Raw genomic sequence first — 21,269 nt, forward strand, 5'->3', positions numbered from 1 at the left:
TTTAAAAGGTATATTTTCAAGCTATATAGGTCTTAAGAATTTTAACATGTAAGTACATGTTTTTGGGACCACTAGTATAATATAATAGACGGCCGATATCAAGAAATGGGCGTTTTATGTCAGAAACGATAAAGTTTTTATTACTGCCTATCCTGGCTTAGTTTTTAATAATTAACCTCGTATGATTCTCCGGCTGCCTCAACTCGGGCAGTTACGTTTAAATTTAGTATATATCATTTTTATATTAACGTATATAATTTTAAATATTTTTCTATTAGGTTATTTGATTGTGATTTGTGATAATCTTTTAATCACAACTTAGCTGCGGGTAGAAAAATAAATGAAAAAAATAAGTATCACAAAAAAAAATAAGTATTATAAAGATCTAAAGATCTGATAGGTCATCACATACATTGTCTTATAAGTGAATAGAAAGCCACCAAGAAAGCTCTAACATACATGTATCCGAGTCGTAGTATTGTCGGTATTATGACAAAATAATTTTAAATTGACACGTGAGTTTTTATGTTCTACAATGAGGGTACCACGCACGCGTCTTGTGAATTGTGGTGGGCGGCCATGTTTGTTGTGAAAGATTGATGCGTCTGTAATAACACGGATCTGAATTGGGCGATTGTGTGACAATGGTCGGGCATAGATAAGGCGTCGGACCACATACGTCGAGTTCGAAGCGATTCTACTTGCCTCTGGCGCGTGCACTTTAAATATTATTTACGAATTCGTTTATTGACGTTTATTCAAACTTATTATCTATGTTATCCTAAAAAATGACTTCTACCCACAGAAAACTACTGAATGCGTAGGATGGATTTTAATATTTTTATACTATGAAGACACGAAGCTTCAAAACAGATTAGTTATGAAAAAAAAAATTCAGCTTTTTAATTATAAGCTTATCATAAAAAAAACAGGAAATTATAAAAAAAGGAATTAACAGCAGGAATCTTTAATGAGCTATGGACTGCAGTATAGTCTAACTAGACCGTACTGTCCTACAGCTTTTATATTCAGTAAGACTCAGTGATCTGTAGGGACCAAGCGTATGTACCGAGAAGTTTTGATAAGTTTACTTTATTTATTTTAGGTAAACAAAACTCACTAATATACGTTTAAATTGAACATTGCAAGGGAGTGATAAAACGAAGTAATGTAAAGTATATATAGCATACCGTTACTGTACACAAATCGCAATAACTGGTTTGCTACCACTGAGTTCGGGTATTTTTTTAGGAGAATAGTTACTAAACATGGATCTGTTCATTAAATTGAAACCTAATAACCTATAAAATTTGTTTAATTGAATCCTAATAAACTTAATAAGTACGTCACATAACCCCTATAATTTTATTAGATTCCAGAGACATCTAAAGCCAAGGTCTCTTTTCGGCTTCCTTTGTGCCATGTCAAATCCTAACAAATCAGTCTAAATGACCTAGCAGCTAAAGGGCTTCCAATTCGGTCAAATGAGTATAATAGTCCAGAGCGCCGTTCCTAAGAGAGTCCCTCTAATGCAGATACTGCAAAAAGGTTTAGGTTAACCGATAAATGACAAGGGGCAAATAACATTGTTGAAACAAAACCACTTATTTACGATCCGAACACAATTATACTTTCGTGTTGTGAATGAAAGAGATTGAAGATCTTAATGACTTAATTAGGTTTTATTTAATTTTTAATTTTGTTAAAATAAATCTGTCTAAAGCAAACATAACACATTCGCTGACATTTGCTCTTAATATTATTTTCTCTTAAATAATATATGTATATAGAAAGTAATGAACCGGATTTTAGACATAATTAAAACTTAATTATAAATAGCTTGCCAAAGTAAAAAATTACTAAATTCTACGGCATTTGCACTTAATATTGAATATTCAAACCGTGTGTCAAGAATCCGTTAAAAGATTAATTTCACTTTTCCGATGTTAAAGTTGAAGGTTCTGTTAATAAATATTTGTGATCCGTGAGAAACCACGGACAGGATGTGACGAAATTGTCGCGTCGATAGATGAATGACTGCTTCCGGTCACAAACTCGTCGGTTAGCTAATCAATGAGCTGTAATGAGCCTTACACCGTAATTATATCGTAACATGTTCAACCGTTCCATATTTAAAAAAAATATAACCTCGAAATAATGACCCCGGAAATCAATATGGAATACTGTAAAAGTATTTGAGTTTACGCACTTTTAGATCTGTTTCTTAATCAATAGGTGAGGTAATACATTTTACAATTGCCTGGGTTAGTTCAACTGGTGAATGTGAACACGACTTTCCATTTTATAATTATTTAATTGATCAGTAGTATTGTCTAAACTTTGTTACGCCATTTTCATTACATTATTAATGCGAATTAAGTCACCCCTATAATAGAGTATATATATTTTTAAATTGATTTTTTTTAGCGATTTAGATACTTATTTTTGAATATAATGTTTGAAGTGTTATTAAGAGTTAAAAGTATACAGTATACAAGCTTATATCGTCACTTAAACTACTTAAGAAGTGTGACTTAAGTAATAGACAACTGTCGTTAACCTACATAACCTACAATGTAAGTGAATAGTTTGAATACATTATTTAAAATATTTTTTTTTGGCGTGGTCTAGTGTATTAGCAACATATAGTGGCAGCGCAGGTCATGTAATTATAAAAAAAAATAGCCGCTGGGGTCTCAAAATTCTGGAGTATGACTACAAGTTAAAGGATACGACGAAGCTCTACGAAGGATGTTTGGCAGTTACCATGCAAATATTTGGGACACGCTTACAGTTGACATCTTACATTCATTTAAAAGAAAATTACGTAGAATGTAATGTAAGACGTTTTTAAAGTGAAAAAGGTTGTATTTAAGAGCATTACTAATCTATAGAAATAATGTATTTGTCTTTTAAACTGTACTTTTGGCATTGGCCGTAATGCGGTGACTGTTCAAGTAGACATGTCTCGTTTGACGCGTATCTTATTTGTGGTACAAAGCATAAGCCTTCATAATTTTTTCAAATGTAATTTAAATAACCAGTAATTTTATAGTTGCCAAATTATTTTTTATAATGTTACTCGTTAATGTTATCTTTATTAATGTTATTTATGTAATTTTTATAGTAAATACGCATAATACAGATTATAATAATATTATTCCGAAAAGATTTTTTTGTAAACTTTATGAATTAATTACTAAGTTTTACTTCTATTAATATTTATAACCTTTTTGTAGTATCGTAGCTTACGGTATTTAATTTAATTATTTAAACTGTAATAATGTATACTATTTTGGGCTGAGAAAATGTAATGAAATTCCACCTTAACGGGTCGATTCATAAATATGCAAAATGCTCATCACTCATCCTTTGCACAGCGAGGTGGTAGGGTCAGCAACGTCATCAAACAAGGTACCGTTGACAGCGGCACCTGACCCCAATGCTGGCACGTCCGCCAAACAGACTGCCTAAGTGATCGGCACCGTTTACAAATATGTGTCCATACGATACGTGATTGACTTGTAAAGTGACTGCATCTCGTACGTCGGGTTCGTGGTTCACGTAACCCCACAACGTATTTGCATTACGGTAATTGATCGAGTGCGCTTAGTAGGGAAATGACCCGGTCGAAAACACGAAACACTTTCAAATACAAAGATAATTATGTTCGTTAATTACCTCATTAAAACAAAATTACTCCCAACTTTTAAATATTATTGTAACGATTGTTGTGAAAGCTATTGATTTTTTCAAGAGTAGGACCCACTTTAGGGTCTAAATATCTCGTAGTAAATTAGCTGATTTAAATTTGCTACCGGTAACAATAATAGTAGAATCTAATGATAAGTTGATGTAACTTTAAATTAAACTGCGTTCAAACTTCGTTGATGTTAAATAACTTTAGTCAATCTAGATACTTAACCACAAGTAACATAAAAACCGGAAGATTTGACGCTGCGACCTTTTATGATCCGCAAGTTTTTTTTCTGACGATGAAGTCTTATATTGGATATCCTTCCGCTACGGGAGAAACGTCGGACTTACAAAAATCCCACGATGTTCTTAAAGCGTCTGTTAAAATTTTTTCTCATATTACTGTGTAATTTCTAGTGAGCCTATGCCTTATAGTATGGATCTATTGGCTGAATTGATAATAAATGTAATTTAAAAAATGAACCAGTGTTCTTTTTTTGAATACTATTTTTAAAAGATAAACTCTTTTGAATTGGCCTGCATGTAAAGTGTCAGCAACGTTAAATGCTAGGAGAAATAATTTGCGGGCTACTGCGGAGCTTTGTTATATACATCGCACGCTCCGGCTTGGATTATCATCCTGAATATTATATAGGCTAAATTATTGGGGTTGATGAGGGTATGGCAACATATCCGGATGTAGATGAGGAGATTAGATATTCTTTCAGTCTTCTTCTCTTACAATCAAGATTTTATCTTGCAAGCAAGCTTTTATCGCAACTTTACACAATTTTCTGTCTAATTTTTGTGTAGGCTATAAGATTTACATAATATAATTATACAATTATGCATTAAATTAATATTATGGGTAAATTATAAATGTAAAAGTGACATTATAAGGAAATTAGGGACAATGAATTCGAATTTTAAAATTCAAGACTACATGTAAGTCGTGCTAAAAATAACTTAAATCTCATTACAATATTAAAACACATACCTATATAAAATATATTATATAACTGTCAGAGATAGATTATACAGGAAACACAATTTAGTGTTAATTAGACATAAGCTATGAAAACTGGGTTGTCTATGAGCGAATTGTACAACATTGATTTAGTTGACGTATCTCTGCAATTAATGCCTGTCCAATGCGTGATAGGGATCACGTTACTGCAATTAGTGCACTAGCAGGACACCAATGAACTGCGCCGCTTGCCATAACTTAATTAAAGCAGACCACGTTTGCCTACGCGTGGTAGCCGTCTTACGATACGGTAAATAAAACTAGCGTGAATGTTGCAACAATATTACATTGAATTTGTATTTCCTTGGGTTGAGTTACGTTCTCATTTATTTGAACTGCGTGTATTTTGTGGATAATTAACATAAGTTAAATTATTTCGCGGTACAGTGATTAATGAGATTATATTGATAAATTGAATTGTTTAAAACAATTAGACATAACCTAGCATAATTAGGACGTGCGTCTAAAATAGGCAAACATTTAATATTGTACTATAAATGGAACTAATTTAAATTTATATTGTATTTTTCTGTTGGCGCAAGAAAAAAAATAAAGCTACAGGTTTTGTCCACCACTGCTCTCTAATCTAGGATTAAGAAATTTCACAAAATTTTTATTGTATTTTGAATTTGATTCTGTTCGCTTAGCAAAAATATATTTAATATTTAAATAAATTTTGTATAAATCAAGATAAAAAATGTATATGAATAGTTAAGAATATATATATATATATATATATATATATATATATATATTCAATTATTTATCGCTTGATTGTACTTCAAGAAAAGAAGAAGTACTGACAGCGGTTGTGATACAACTGCGATTTCATCCAGTCAATTGTATATCTTATAAAATGATACACAGTATAAAATATAAACCGACCACAGATAACAATTTTATTATTAATATATATAGTAGGTTTCGTTGAATAACATTGACGAATATAGTAGTATCAAGGCATAAAACCTTAGTTAACGTGCTGTATGTAAAAATTTTAACTACTGGCTGTCATAAAATTAATCCAACAAAAAAAATTCAAGACATTAGTTTCATTTGACTATTATTTTAAGTTTAAAATGAAAATTTCAAGAAAACTAAATTTCTTATAAACTACTTCATAATAATTATATTCAAGCTTTGATCTTTGCCCTTTACATCAGACAAGATGCGAGCCGGACGATTCGCGGGAAAAAGGATGGTTTTCATACACTTGAACGAATTAAGCGAGGACGACACATGACATTAAAGATACTATCTAAACTCCACAGTTCCGAGAATGTCTAACGCGTAAAATATAGCAATTCTTATGGTCGTTAGAGCTGCTTGTTTTTTTTTTACCGAACTTACACTGCTGCCTAAGTAGCATTTACAGATCTGCCGGTTCGAGCAGCGTGCAGAAGCCGTCTTGCCTGAAATCACTAAACATACCATAGCTTTATGGCTTCCGGGAGAGCTTCCACTCGGGATTCTAGATACTACTATTTCACCGGATCGTGGAGCCGCCGAGTTCTTAGATCGCTTCAGCGCACGATTCATAGATTGACCAAGTTCAAGTACCCTCACGATTGGACTTCAAATTTTACTCGTCGATAATACTCGTTGAGTATTCCAATTCAAGACCCCAGACTGCTGAATCTCTGACTTAGTCGGCTCCTATTGTCTGATTAATAATACTTCGGAAAGAGTTAGCGCACGGAGAAGAAGAGACTCTTTAAATGCAAAAAAAACCAAGTAATATTGAGAACTGTGTAAATTCTAAAATCTGATTTCAAAGTAAATATTTAAATTTAAGTATTATATTTCGTACCGTATCTCGCAATTTGATATATGTATATTACAACTTTCTCAATTTCATTACTTGTTAAAGGTAACGACGTGTAAAATTGTTTTGTTTTTAAATTTGTGATGATAAACAGACTAAATAAGTATAACCGTTATTTAAAGTCCGGATTTTAATACAAAAAAACAAATAAGTACTTTAGTGGAGCCATGAAACCGTTAAATATTTTTGAAGTAAAAAATTTGCAACGTCTTCAATAATTTTCAATCTCAATAAATAACCTTGAAATTACATTTATTCATTTTATTTTGAAAAAAGAATTCAATTCGTTCTATATATAACGTTATTTATTATAGCTAAGATGCTTTTTAGTTTAACTTGTAGCATTAACCTTCTCAGGATCCGTAAAAGCTTAAACACATCCAGACTGACACTCAAAAAAACGAGAAAATGCGGTTAACGTTACATATTTTCAAAATTTTCAATTTTAGACTCATCAGCGTCCTGACATTTTTCACCTATACAACTGATATATATCGGATATACGATCTCCTTCGAAATCGGCTTATTTATTAATTGCACAATAATATAACGTATGTAATAATGTTTATTATTTAATAACTACATAAACGTGGAATTCAGAAAGATGTAGTAGAGTATAAAGCACTTATGATAGCTTTAGTTACACGCATGCGAGCTTACAATGCTAGCTTTATTGATTCAGTCGTCTCGAAGTGCAACGGGTCTATTAACTAACTGTAGGGTTGTCACTGTTAACAATTTTTTTTTTATTCAACTATGAATTGCATTGTACAATTATTGTAACAACACACAATAGACTGTTTGTCAAACTTTAAGATTCGAATTAGTATTTTTATTCAGAATACGTAAATTCTATAATCATAATTAACGTATTATAATATTTAATATAGCAAATTAGCAAGCGCAGGCTTTGACTTCTGCCCATAAGGTGGATGCAGTCCACGTCTAACCGGTCCCTTTGAGAATGTATGGAGGAGGACCATGCTCAGCAACGGATGATGTCCTATGACTGAAATGACGAAGAAGATGTTAATTATTTAATACATCTTTAAGTTGAAGGGCCATGTTATAGCATATCATAGTGACCCCAGACCAGAACACAACCCTACCTGATTCTATTGGGGACTCTTCATAGATTAACTTGCGTCAGGAATTCTCGTACTTTAAGATTAAAGGATGTCAATAATGTCATCCTTTATGAGCTAGCTTAATCTGATTCCATTTTCTTTGAAATTTGAGTTTTTTGGCATATTTCTCATGGCGTACGTAAGTAAGCACTATAAGTAATAATAGTAAGTGAACTATAATAATAAAATAGATTTGTTACTGTCAAAATACTTTTCGAAGTTTATCTTTTTTTATTAATTACACTATTACACTAATTAAGACTTTATTAATTGTGATATGATTTTGATTTCTGTAAGATCTTTCTTTTAATCTGTGACGTATTGTTATGCACTTATGATTTAGTGTGGAACATAAATTTACTACAATATCAGGAATATCTTATGAAGGTGAAATTAGTAGTAATGATAACAGATTTAAATTAAAATATTTTCAATTCATATGTTGACAGCCCTGATACGTCTAAAGCAATGTCACTCAGGTCTTAATAGAAAAATCAACAGAGCTGCGACTGTTGACTCAGTGCTTCGCGCCACGCGCGGCCCGTAGGCGGGGGTTTGACCTCCCGTGCGATCGAGACCAGGTGATGTGCACACGTGTGGCCGCGAGACATCTGTGTACTTCACATTATTGTGTAATTGTAACAATATTGGGAATTTTCTCGCCTAGTTTCGGGATAAGACTTATGTCGGAGGTGACAACTGTCGCGATTAATCGATTCAATCTATTGTTGAGTAATCAATAAAATGTTAATTATAAAAGTGTAATAATCTAGCAGATAAGTTATATTTCTTTATAATGAGCATCAATAGTACGAGAAACATCTGTGTAGGTTTCATTAAATCAAGAAAAATTCTTAATAATTTATTAGCCATACTAATGGTAGTATGTAATTGGTGTTTTTTGTCATGAATAAATGCTGTTTGCACGTATGCATTGATGTCATTACTGGGTTAGAGATGATAGGACATTGAATGCGCCTAATCTAGAATTTTTTTTCCAGTAACTGAACCCACCCACGGAAACGATTATTATTGAAATTATTCTTCCGGTTTCTCTATAATTATTAAGTTTCCTGACTTTCATACAGGATGTATATAACTGTCTCCGGAGTAAATGTGTTCTTCCGTTAACAAAAAATAGTAAAATTATACTAATAAGGTAAGTTAAATAGAAACCAATTCGAGTAATGCCAACCGCGTATCCGAATAGAAAAGCATTCAGAGATGCTTGTATGCCGTCCACTAAATGCGGTGCAGACGTTACGCCGACGCAGGTGGCTGGTGGGCAAACATAAACAAGTGCATGTTTGAGCAGGGACTGCCTGGCCGGTTGCGAGTAAACAGCTGACCGAGTAGAAATTCTAAAGTCCAACCCTTCACAGAAAATCCGATGGAGATAAACATTCCGACGCATGGACAAATTGATAATTACTTATTTATGTATTCAAATTACACCGATCTTAAGTTACGTTGTTGTAATTAAGCTGGCATTAGCAGTTTCAGGGACTTTGCACTTTTTGACGTTATTAGTCAGTCGTGTTCCAAATGAAAAAATTGTAACATTTTTCAGAGTGATCACTTTTTTGATTCAATATGAAATATAAAGGAAATATTAGTTCAAGTTTTAAACTGAAAATCTCTGGTCATTGCACCTGTTGATAATATAAATTTGTAACGTGTGAACTTTAAAACGCATGACCTTCAAAGAATGTCAAACGCACATAGTTTTAATAGACTTATATTTTGTTAAAAATTCAAATTATTACGTAATTTTTTTTATAAGGACTTTCTTCACATTATATAGTATAAATGAAATCGGAAAAATCGCTCTCACGTAATAGAGTAATCTAGAGTAATAGAAAGTGATCAATAATACATGGATAAAATACTAGTATGGTTAGGAAACTTTCAGGACTTACAATTAATGCTAATTGGTACAAAAAAGTAGTAGTGTGTAGTAATGTGTAGTGTAGTAATTAGAAAAGACTCGATTGAGCCTCGCTTTGAAACAGGAGATAGCAATATTACATCATATTAAGATAGTTACGTCATATCTAAATTCAAATATATATATATATATATATTTTTGTCAATGTGACAAATATAAAACCAACTGAAATAATAATATGTCGTGTTATAAAAATGATAAATTCTATCCAGAAAAAAAAAACAAACGCTTTGAGGCAAGTTTCAGACACTCTAGAATCGGAATTAAAAATGCATGTGACAGCTCAAGGAGAGTGGGAGTTCTTTAGCTGTCATTCAATAGAGTGTCCACCAGTACCCTTGGAGATCATCATCATTATTTCACCCAAAGGATATTCATTGCTGGACATAAACATCCGTCACTTCAACCTTAGACCCAGAGGATTATTAGTAGGATGAAACAAATAATGTAGCAGTCTAACCAGAGATTCTTGCGGGAGTGGTTGTGAATTTAAGACCTGTGGCGGATAGTTTAAAAAGATCAATCAAAAGTACACATTGCGCAGACGTGGTGTTTTATTGATTATTCTATAAAGTATCTTTAATATATCATATACCACATTTGCTGAGTTCCTGTGAAAAGCCAACCTCACATATGCCATCGTTAATTTAAAGTATAAGAATTATTTGTGTAATAATATAATAATAGTTTTGTCAACGGCATTGATGACTTTATACAGCGTAGTATTTACGTTGAAGGATTCTAACAGAAAAGATTTTACATCAATAATAATAATGAATACATATATCACTCAGTAAGTCCCTGTTCCGACACGTATGGCAACATTGTTGACTGACCCGCGTGATTTCCGGGTAATACTAACCTTCAAATAGTACGTGTCACGGCATTCTGACCGTTAGTTTAGAGGTGACCGTCGTTTTGGTGACCGCAGTTTTGTAATTTTTCAAGACAATGGATAAAAGGAATTTTGTCTTTTTTTTACTATACACTGGTTATGAAGGAAATAAAAAACACTGTTGACGCCAGTGGCAATGTTGTTGGATAAAGTGAAATATCTTTTAAAAATATATTTTAATTTAGGTCAGTGAATATACATATAAAACAATAGTGTAATTAGCTAATTATTATTAATGCAAATTAGATAAAACAAAAAAAGGTTATGATGTTTAATTTGGGCCGTATTCATTTTTCCAATCATCATCATAATTTCAACAAAATGACGTCTACTGCACATAGGTTTACTCCATAGATTTTCAATCGGATTAGAAGTTGCTTGCGTCAAGCGTCTTCCGACAATGCTAATAAGAACTAAACAATAAGTTAGTTAAAATTGATTTTAACTATACCTCAAATATATCATATACGAGCTTAGCGAATAAAATTATAACTGTTTGTTTCTTTTTTTCGTATTACTAGTTCGACCCTGGCGGAGACAAGAATACATAACAAATGGCTGTTTGAAAAAAAAAAACTAATCGGCGATCGCGAGGAGAGCCTGTTGGGATTAAGTCACGCGGAAAGGGATCGGATAATGTTGATGATTAAATAAATACGCATAACTAGACACGTTCCTCGAAGTTTGACGATCGTATCGAGTTAATGAGGACGTTTATTTAAGCGACGAATTTATTCAGGGAAATACTTTTTTTTACAACACGGCAATGGTGCTAAGGAATTTCTGGGTGATTATATAAGATGTGATACAAAACTGAGCCGAGAAAACGTGTTCGTATCTTTTGGTATAAAATAAATCAGGTAATGATTTCTTAGTCTTCCTAAAACAGTGACTCATCAGTAAAAAAAACATTATTTCCATATTTAAAAAATAATAATTATTATAAGAAATGTACTGATTAGTAAAGAGTAGATAAAAAAGTGGCAAATTGGAAATTAATAGGCTACCTTAAAATATATTTAAAATGTAGCTGAAGAAAGAAACTTGATTGCATAATGTAGCGTTTTAAAATAGCTTGCCATTCTGAGTTACTACAAACATATAGGAAGTACACCGATAGACAAAATATATTATCTGAACCAAGACAATCAGAAACTCGAGAGCTTTTCACCCACCTTAGTATATAAATAGTATAGGGTATAAATAGTATATAAATAATAGTAATAAGTAGTAATAGTATATAAATGGTATTGTAATCTATATACATTTATAATTTACACATTATTTGCTGGCGAAGACCTCACGTTTATGTTTAATCACATCGGGAGTGGGTATATATGTTGTAGTGAAGTTTCTTTCTGCTTCTTCTCCACAACAATAACACCGTGCGAAGCAGTAGTAAATAAAACAGATTTTTTTAAAAAAGTTGCTGACCAATAAGAGTCCTTTTAAAAGTATCAATATTGTATAAATGAATTTTATCTTTTTCTTTACCATTTATCGAAACTATAAGTAAAAATATATATTTATATTACAGAAGAAATACAGATTTTCTATTCATTATAATATAATATAATATAATATAATATAATATAATATAATATTAATACAATAAACTCGTTTTTTTGCAATGTACTTTGCGTCCTACGGCTAAAATAATGACGGTATTAAGAAATAATGAAATATAATACTATTTTACAAAATTAATTATTCTGTATCGTTTGATGAATATAAGTAAAATATTTTAAAATTACTCTTTTATTAGCTAAGAGAGACGCGACTCAGGGAACCGAAGAAATTTACAATTCGAGAGAAACTTAACGCGTAAATTTCTTGTTTTATTTACTCAACACTCGCAAACAGTCTTAGAGGTCGGCGTGGAACGAGCACATGCGCTCAGGTGAAAAGTTCTTGACCTCAGCATCGGAGATATATTTGAAAACAGGAATATATAAATATTCATTATCTCATCGTAATCGAAGAACTGATTAAAAAAATCACGTGGATTTATTTCGAAATGATTTTTCCTTTTCTCTTAATTTAAAATAATGTTGGAATTTTTACGAAATCGAATAAGACAATTTGAAGTGATAGTGGACAGGCCACGTGGCGCGCAGAACAGATAGTAGCCGTTGTGACCTAAAGATTCCGTGGATGTAATTACGTTCACTCACTAAGAATGAAGATGCTAGGTGCAAGCCGCTTTCAACCGTTCCTACTCTAAAATGTAGAAGAAATGCCTATATATATCCGTTCGCTTTGTTCGTATAGTTAAAATGTTGATGATGTCAAGATAAGTAATATTTATCTTTAAATATTATAATTAAATTAAGTATATAAATAAAAACGATAAGATAACAAAGAATCATTAATCTAATATCATTTTTTAAAAGAAAAAGCTTATTTTTCCACTAAGTATTACGATATTTACCGCCAATTTTGTTATAGTAAATAAATGTGTGATAAATGTTAAGAAGACCCAAGTGTGAATTGTTAATATAAATATGGTAGCTTATAATCTACCCTATTTATATTAACATATTATAGGACGGAATTATATACCGAAAACTAACTGAGCTTGCGATTGCATTAATATATAATGGTCATTATAAAGTATATAGATTATATATATATACAAATATATCTTTATGTATACATTTATAGGTATATATATACATACATATATATATATATGCGTCTTTCAGCTGCTGTGTGCAAATTTTGTTATACGTAGCTTCGTAGTTTGCAATCTTTTTAATCTTGTAATAAATGATACATTAAAGCTTAATCAACATTGTATGTTCAAAATGACCGATTTTCCTAGGATCTGAGACGTGTACAATATAAATACCTAAATAAAAAACCAATTGTTTGTACATAGAAAGATTTTCAAACATGATTTTTTTGAGTTAGAAAATCTTTCTGTGGAATATGTATACGCTTTTACAATAGAGATATATACAAGCTACCCAAGGCTAAGTCAATTTTACTATATATGTAATTTGCTATGGTTTAAAAAAATATGTTCCATATTAGTTTCTTTCATCTGTTCTTCACGTCTGCAGTACTTGATTCAAACACGTAGTATACTCAATTGGACATCAACAAGACGTGTAATTCATCGCGTGTTGAGTAAAGAATTTTTGAATTTGAATTTAAATATTATTCTAATCGATTTTAAATTATACACGGGCTACAAGATATGGGTGATGCATGTACATAAATATTGACGATGTACAAACACAACACCTGCTTAAAACATTAAACAGTTAACAAGCTGTTGAGAGGCTCGGTGCCGACGTGCGCCGGGAGAGGCCTCTCCGTTTAGTCAACAGTTTGTCGACGGCTGGAAAACATTTGCTAGAAAAAAGATTGTTTAGAGAAGTGACCTCTTGACGACCCCTCGACCGGACGAAGACGATGACAATCGACTCGACCGTCCGGTTTAAGGATCTACCGTACATATTTAATACTGCAGGTATGTTGGTCGATGCGTGGACAAGTTATTAAGCGTTGCTCACTTTGTTGTCGGTCATAAATATATTAATTGTAAATTTTCTAATTTATGTAAAATGTATTTTAGGTATTGCATCATCGTGACGATTGGGATGAAACAATAGTTATTCAATAATAATAATTTTAATTTAATTAATTTGCTTTTAGTACATTATATTTCATATACTTATTTGTAATTTACTTCGACATAGTATTTTATATGTTAATGTTTATACAAATTTTTTGAATCAAACATATAATAAAAATCATACTCTTTTCCCACAGATATCAGTTTATTCGTATACCATAACAATAAAAAAGGCTATTATAATAGTACGCCATCTAAAAGAGCTACTTAATGTAGTAGTACACATTTATTTTATTTTCAGCCGAGAGATGACCATTACAAGAACCTAACAATCGCCACGCACACCGCTCTTGCGCTGCCAGCTTACAAAGACTTCCTGCGACCTCAACTATGTCGTCGGTCCACCTAGTGGGGGTCTGCCCATGCCGCATCTACGGGCTCTTGATCGCCACCGATTTTTCTGCTCCAACGACCATCGCTATGCAGCTTTGTGCTAGCGTTATGCTCCGCCCACTGCGATGTCAAATACGTAAAACTTCGAGCTACGTTCATGACTGTACTTTTTCTGCGGATCTCTTCATCTCTGATTGAATTTCACAGTGAAACTCGCGTCGTAACCTTCTTCATTGTTCTCTAGGCGACCTGGAGCCTTCTTATAAAGTACGACCGTAAGCGACCACGTTTCGGATTCGTATGTCATCACTGGTGGCACGCATTTACACAATAAATATATTGACGTTATATAAGGTGTACTTAAATGTGATGTGTTTCATAATTAAACTAATAAATAATAATAAAATTCAGTGTCTCATAACATGAGTATAATGTCAAGTATGACACCATGTCCATTATTATTGCTAACAAAACTTGAAAATATTGCGAAGCGAAAGCAATAAGAGGCGACGTTATAAAAGGTTTACAAACCGAGCGAAGTTATATAAAGGCACGGGAGCCGCGCAAGGGCACGCTCGGCGATGTTTTAAAATTCCGCTCAGGTTGTGTCCGTTTTCTAAAGGCGAGGTCGGGCTGAATCCGCAATTAACCCTGCATTAGCATCCGAACCGCGACCCCTTGGTGTACAACTTATAAGCTTTACGCGGAAAAAATATATTCCAATTTATAACCGAACCATCTCTTATCTTTTATTGCCACTAATTTACAAACCTCCAAAAGTTTAAAACAAATTACATAAGCCACAAATTTAATTATTTAAATAGTTCAACGAACGATAAACTAAAATAAACACACACAAACTTACGCATAGTGCTAATGTTAACCTACTTTATATTATTTGATTTTGTTTTCTGGTTTTACTTATGCCAACTTTATTATAAACCTTGGCGATGTCTTATGCTATCTTTTATTAAATATCGTATTTTTTTATATATTAGTAAATAGAAAAATTAAACTAACGATCAATATTGGTCCAGCTCATATTAACCGGCTATTTAAATTTTTGTCATGATTTCTCCAAACTCATTTTCGCCTTGACAAGGTACCTCAGTACCCGTGGCCTGGTCATAAACTACGAAGATTTGAAATAACCTACATGGCCAGGCCGAAGTAGAGCCTAGGCAGTTGCTCTATGTGGTTTCGATGACCCCACTTCAGGTGCGATCAGGAGGGCTGCGGAGCAAACAGAAGCGTACGTCTACTTTTTTTTCGTTTCTGCAGCGAAGGTGTAGTCGCTATAACACCGATTAGATTCACCGGTGTTTCAATCCTTCGCGAATATCTTCCATGGCGGAAATATAATTGGGGCCAGTGCCGAAGACCAGATCGGCCGCAGGGAGCTGATAGTAAAGAATATCGGAATATTGCCGCAGTTACACACACACGCACACACACACCTACATTTATATTTTATACTATATATACACCACTATAAAATGAAATCGCCTTACATTTTCCACTAAAAATAAAACAAAACATGCATACCAACCTTGACTTCTGAAGCAATTGAAACGAGGGAAAGGAATTATTTTACGTGATTAATTAACTCAAGTTTTAATTCGATCATGACTGTACTTTGCTACTTAGTTGTAGGATTCTTTTTTAAAAATGTTTATGATTTTCGGGATAAGTCTTGCGTGCCGCCTGCAGGTTGGCTATCCTTACAATTTTATTTAGTTTGGTTTTGTTAAATGTCAAAGTACTTTGGAAGAGACGTCGGTATTTTATAAAGGCAATAAAAGCTTGTATTATCGCGAATGTCGATTAGCATGTGTGTGCATTTTGATTTACTATCTCTTAATTAAAAGGATTTAAACACTTTATTGCTATTGTGATAGTATATAAACGTCGATCGGTTAAACCAAACTCTAATTTGTAATGACATCTTTGTTTGACATCAATATATATTTTCCTCATACTACTATGAAATAAAATGTAAAATTTTATTTAAATATTAATCAATTACTACAGCAGCGGTAGCCCAGCGAGCAAAGATGCGATCGCCAACCCGCTAACCAAGCGTGGCGATTATCATATATCTCCTCATAGAATCTAAATAAATCCCCCTTTGGGGGAGGCCTATGCCTTGCAATAGGCAATTCCCGGCTAATAATTTCTATGAATGTTTGAATATAAAATATAAAACATTGATTTCATCTATGCGCATCAGAAAATTATTATTACTTTATATAATAAAACAACAAATAATTGACATTTAGAAAATTTTAATTAAAAAAAATCGTTTAAAAAATTATGTTTGTATTAAAATTTTTTGTATAACCGTCCTTTTCTTATAAAAAATAATGTGTAGAGTTACTAAATTCAAAGAGAAAACAGTTATCATAAGCATTGACGGCTGATGCATTGGTACGCACGATCGTGCCCAAATGTCAAAGTTCCCAACCTTCGACCGGCGATGAATCAACATTAGCATGCGCGACCTGACTCGTCCCACGGCCTCCGTCACCCTGACACTGACCCGGCCCTAACCTTGACTCGACGAAAATACTCTCCGGTGCTTCACATTATGAAGATAATGAAAAACGATCCGACGTTTCGATGAATACAGAAAAGAACACGTATTTGCATATCTCGACCGGTTTTCAACGAATCACAGCTCAACCCACGTTTATTTGTTTACGAATTATTATTGTTATTAACAAAATCAACTTTAGCTAATTCGATATTCAAAATGCTGTCGCTAGTTGAGTTCCGAATTGTGGAATTTAAATCCAGATCCATAACAAAAAGTGTTTTATGAATATATTTCAAGGTGATATGTATTGACTATGCCAATGACTGGGGTGGCAGGTTTATGATCGCTAGTGTTAATTTGTTAGTAATATTCGAATACTACGTTTGTTTCGATTAACTTATTTATACAGGGTGATTAATTACAAGCGTAAAAGTTTTAAAGTGTAAATAAGTGACACAGATACGCTTTAAAGACTCTGCACCTATTTTCAAACGTTCGGTATGAAATGATCACTAAAACTCTATTGGAATACGACAAGCCAGTAACTACTGGCAGTACAATGTCTGCAGGGATAGATATTATCTATAATTCATTTTAATATGTAATAATCTATGTTTTGAAAACGATTTTTACCATATTATTATTAAGTTATTAATTGTTCTAGAAAACATGGATTTTTGGATAGGGTGGGCCATAACGTATTTGGCAGAAATGAGATGTACATTTGCTCTTTCAAAGCTTGTAGACCTGTTACCTATCACTTTGTGCACCTTGATACTATAGCTTATAACTTATCATAACCAATCATGTGGTGCTTTCGGTTTTTTTATCGGTGAAAATTAAAAATCGAATTGTTTTACAATGCACCAATATTACATAAATAAAGTGTTTAATATGATTAAAGTTATCTATTACGAAACAAAAAGAAAGTTTTAAAACTTTACAATTTTTTTTTATAAACTGTAATGCTTAATGTATTACTTTATTTAATTCAATTATAAGTCTTTTATCCTTCGTTGTATTAAAAGTTTATTTAACATTCATTAAATAAATGTAATTAAAGAGTTTTATATCAAATTATTGTTATAGTTGTAACGAAAAAGCTTCATTAACTAGGCGATATAGCACTCTTCTAGCTAATTCTCGAGGAACCCCGGCAAATTGTTGATGTCGCCAGCGACCTTGGAGAAGTATTTCGGCTTAAACAAAGCAGTTCCCTAATAATTTATGAACAGATGTTAGCAAAGTATATGAAGGCCTGTATTTTGAAACTCGTAGAATAAAAGTGACATTTCATAAACCACGTCGGCAACCTCATTGTCGTAAGCTCACGTACCTCGATGCACTATTACTTAAACTGCATTGTACAGCTTTAAAATAAGCATAAAACTTTTCATCCCTCGCACCCCACAATAAGGCATGACCGTTGTATTGTCGCGATTTCCTGTGTAAAAAAATTAACAGAACTGCAGGTCAGGTAACTTTTTTTTGTGATGGTCAGGTAAGCATGGGGCACAGTGTCCTTTCTCGGAATTTGAAAATGCATTGAACAATCGCAATCCATATTTGCGAATAACACTTAGTATCTTATTAAGACAGCGTACGGTTTAAATTGCTATGATTTCGATTCTCTCTGACATTACGTTGTAATGTAATGCAGTACTTTGGCAGGTTACAACTTGCTCGGGGTAAACCAAGTGAGGAAAATTTTTTGCGCCAAACTCATTGTATTTGCATAGTGGGGGATGGTGAAGTTTCATACTATTGTTACTATTCAATCTTAGTTTAAAGCATTGCAGTTTAAATCGCTTAAAATATTAAGAAATGTTAATAAATAATTGATTATTTAAGCGGGTAATGGATATGAGATATTTATTTATTTACTAGCTGTGCCTGCGACTTCGTACGCGTGGAATTAAACAGAAAAATTATTTAATTTATTTATTTTTTTCTTACTTAGTTGCTCCTTATTACATCAGCTGCTAGTATAAGCCCCATTAAAATCAGCGAAGCCATTTCAGAGATTTGCAAGAAAAAAAAGACGGACAGAAAGACCGCTGAAAAATTTGGGATATGCACTGAATGAGTTTTAGCAGACTTATGTCGCTTAAATGTAAAACTAAATAATGTTTGTTTTAAATTAATAATGTTGAGAAAGGGAGAAAAAAAGAAATTAAGAAGTTTTTGCTATTTGTTATAATAGGACTTGTTGAATTACTTTTTTTTTAATAAAAGGAAATAGATGTAGTGTATGTGTATACTTTGACTCTCTTTGGAAACGCTTGCTCTTGCGAATATAGCGACTTAACGATACGTTCACCATTGTAAAACTTAAAATTAAAATTACAAATAAAAGTAGAGTTCCTCCAAGAGGAATTTTTTTTCTATTGATATTATCTTCATTTTTCATCAAAATAACATTTAAAGAAATCAGATGCATAAATTTAAATGGCGTTTTCATCCAGAAAATTAGTTGAACTTTTGGTACTACTTAAAATCGATTTTAATTTCCTTTTTTAATAACTATAATATGATCATCTTTCACCATACATTAATTTCGTCTATTATTATAGAATTGTGTATGTAAAAATAGATGTTTATAATGTATTTGATTTTTATTTATCAATTCATAATAAAAATGTATTATGAATATACTATATATACTATAACTATAAAAATATACAATATATATAAAAATTAATCAAATGTAATCTAATAAATCTAAAAGTGACCTAAAAATGAAGTACAATGGGTGGTCTTAACTGAAAACGTAATTTCTTCCAGACAATCATTCTTTTTAGTTCGTGCAACGAAGTATGTAGATTCCATTTCATTACTTTCCAAAATTTAACACACTACGCAGCCTTTGTTCGCAAATATTCTGCACCTAATCCCCCGGAGCCGTCGCTGTTTTTTTACCTGTCATTGGGCAGACCCTTCCTCATTTGAAGTTACCGGCGCGACCCTTTCTTGCGCCTAATTGGCCCCACCTCAGCCATTATTTGTGAAACCTTTCTAATTTGTGCCTCAGGGGTTATTGTGTTTGTGATTTGGCGCTGAAGGTTACCTTTTACGTGAAAAAATATGAAAGGACTAATAACTTTGGGTATTTGTTCTTTTTCGCTGTTTCACGACAGTTACCTGTTTACCTATGTTTCATTAAATTAAATCAATGAGCAGAATATTTATTTTTTTAGTTAATTTTTTAATTTATTAGACATACAGATTCATTTCTACTTAATTGTACTAGTTGTTAACTCTCTCTACTTAATTGAACTAGGTATAAACATTAAAATTTTTAATTACTTATAGCTAAAAGAAATTCATCCATTATTATTCTACGCCCATTTAAGCTGTATAATATCAATTTACCTTTGATTAGTAAAGTAAATATAAAAAGTGCATAATGTTGAATAGAAAAATACATTGAAAAATTGTAGCGTACACAAATAAAAATAATTATTAAAAATTAACAACAGACCTTGTAAAAATCACTATGGCAGATGAGCAATACAAACGACATCAACGAGTGTGCCAAAGACAAAGCAGTTTTTTATAAATCTTGATAACAAGTAGTAACTACATAACTATACAGTTGGATGGAGATATTATAAGAGAAACAATAACAAAATACTTTGCAATTTAAAAACTACAGTTTAAAACTAATGACGGTTTGTAAAAGCTAGGGGTTGTATGTGAGAATGCCTGTAAGAAGTCCGTCATCAAACAAGTTGTATAAAAGGTAAACAAATAAATAAAAGCTTATTATACTTATATTAAATTTCTTTTTATTTTGACGGCGAACACTCCAGAAATAACTCATGCTTCACAGGAACCGTACGATAATACTCTAAATTTTACATGCACAATTAGTAACTTTTTATAAAACATCAAAGAAAAGAAGAGAAGATACAATAAATTTTCATGGGTACCAACCAGGCAATAATAAAGAAATGTCTTTGTAAAAGACATCAACGCGTTAAACGCTCGAAAGTTCGTATATAAAACACGAGCTTTTTGACTTATCTGGTAATGTAAGTGAAATAATGAAAGGAGTTATTTAAATGACTAAAGTATATAAAACATCCATGTAATTAACTCTCACAAAGAACTAAGTCGGAATTTTACCGCATCCCGTACAAGAGACATCAACGAAAGCTACCCTTACGTATGTAGCTCGCGTTATTACATGTCTAGGTTGATAAGTAAGTAACTTGGTAACTTATTTTACTCTCATTT

General features: G+C 32.3%; 1 protein-coding gene across 2 annotated transcripts in view; it reads right to left on the reverse strand.

Annotated features, from left to right (window-relative positions):
• Window positions 1-21,269, reverse strand: part of LOC137933620 (mucin-1-like) — a 218,350-nt gene that overhangs the window by 66,332 nt on the left and 130,749 nt on the right. The window lies entirely within an intron of this gene.

This window comes from Battus philenor, unplaced genomic scaffold (genome assembly GCF_028537555.1).
Source record: "Battus philenor isolate CCGP_79_NKW_IND1 unplaced genomic scaffold, ilBatPhil1.0.hap1 SCAF_13, whole genome shotgun sequence".
Taxonomy (NCBI): domain Eukaryota; kingdom Metazoa; phylum Arthropoda; class Insecta; order Lepidoptera; family Papilionidae; genus Battus; species Battus philenor.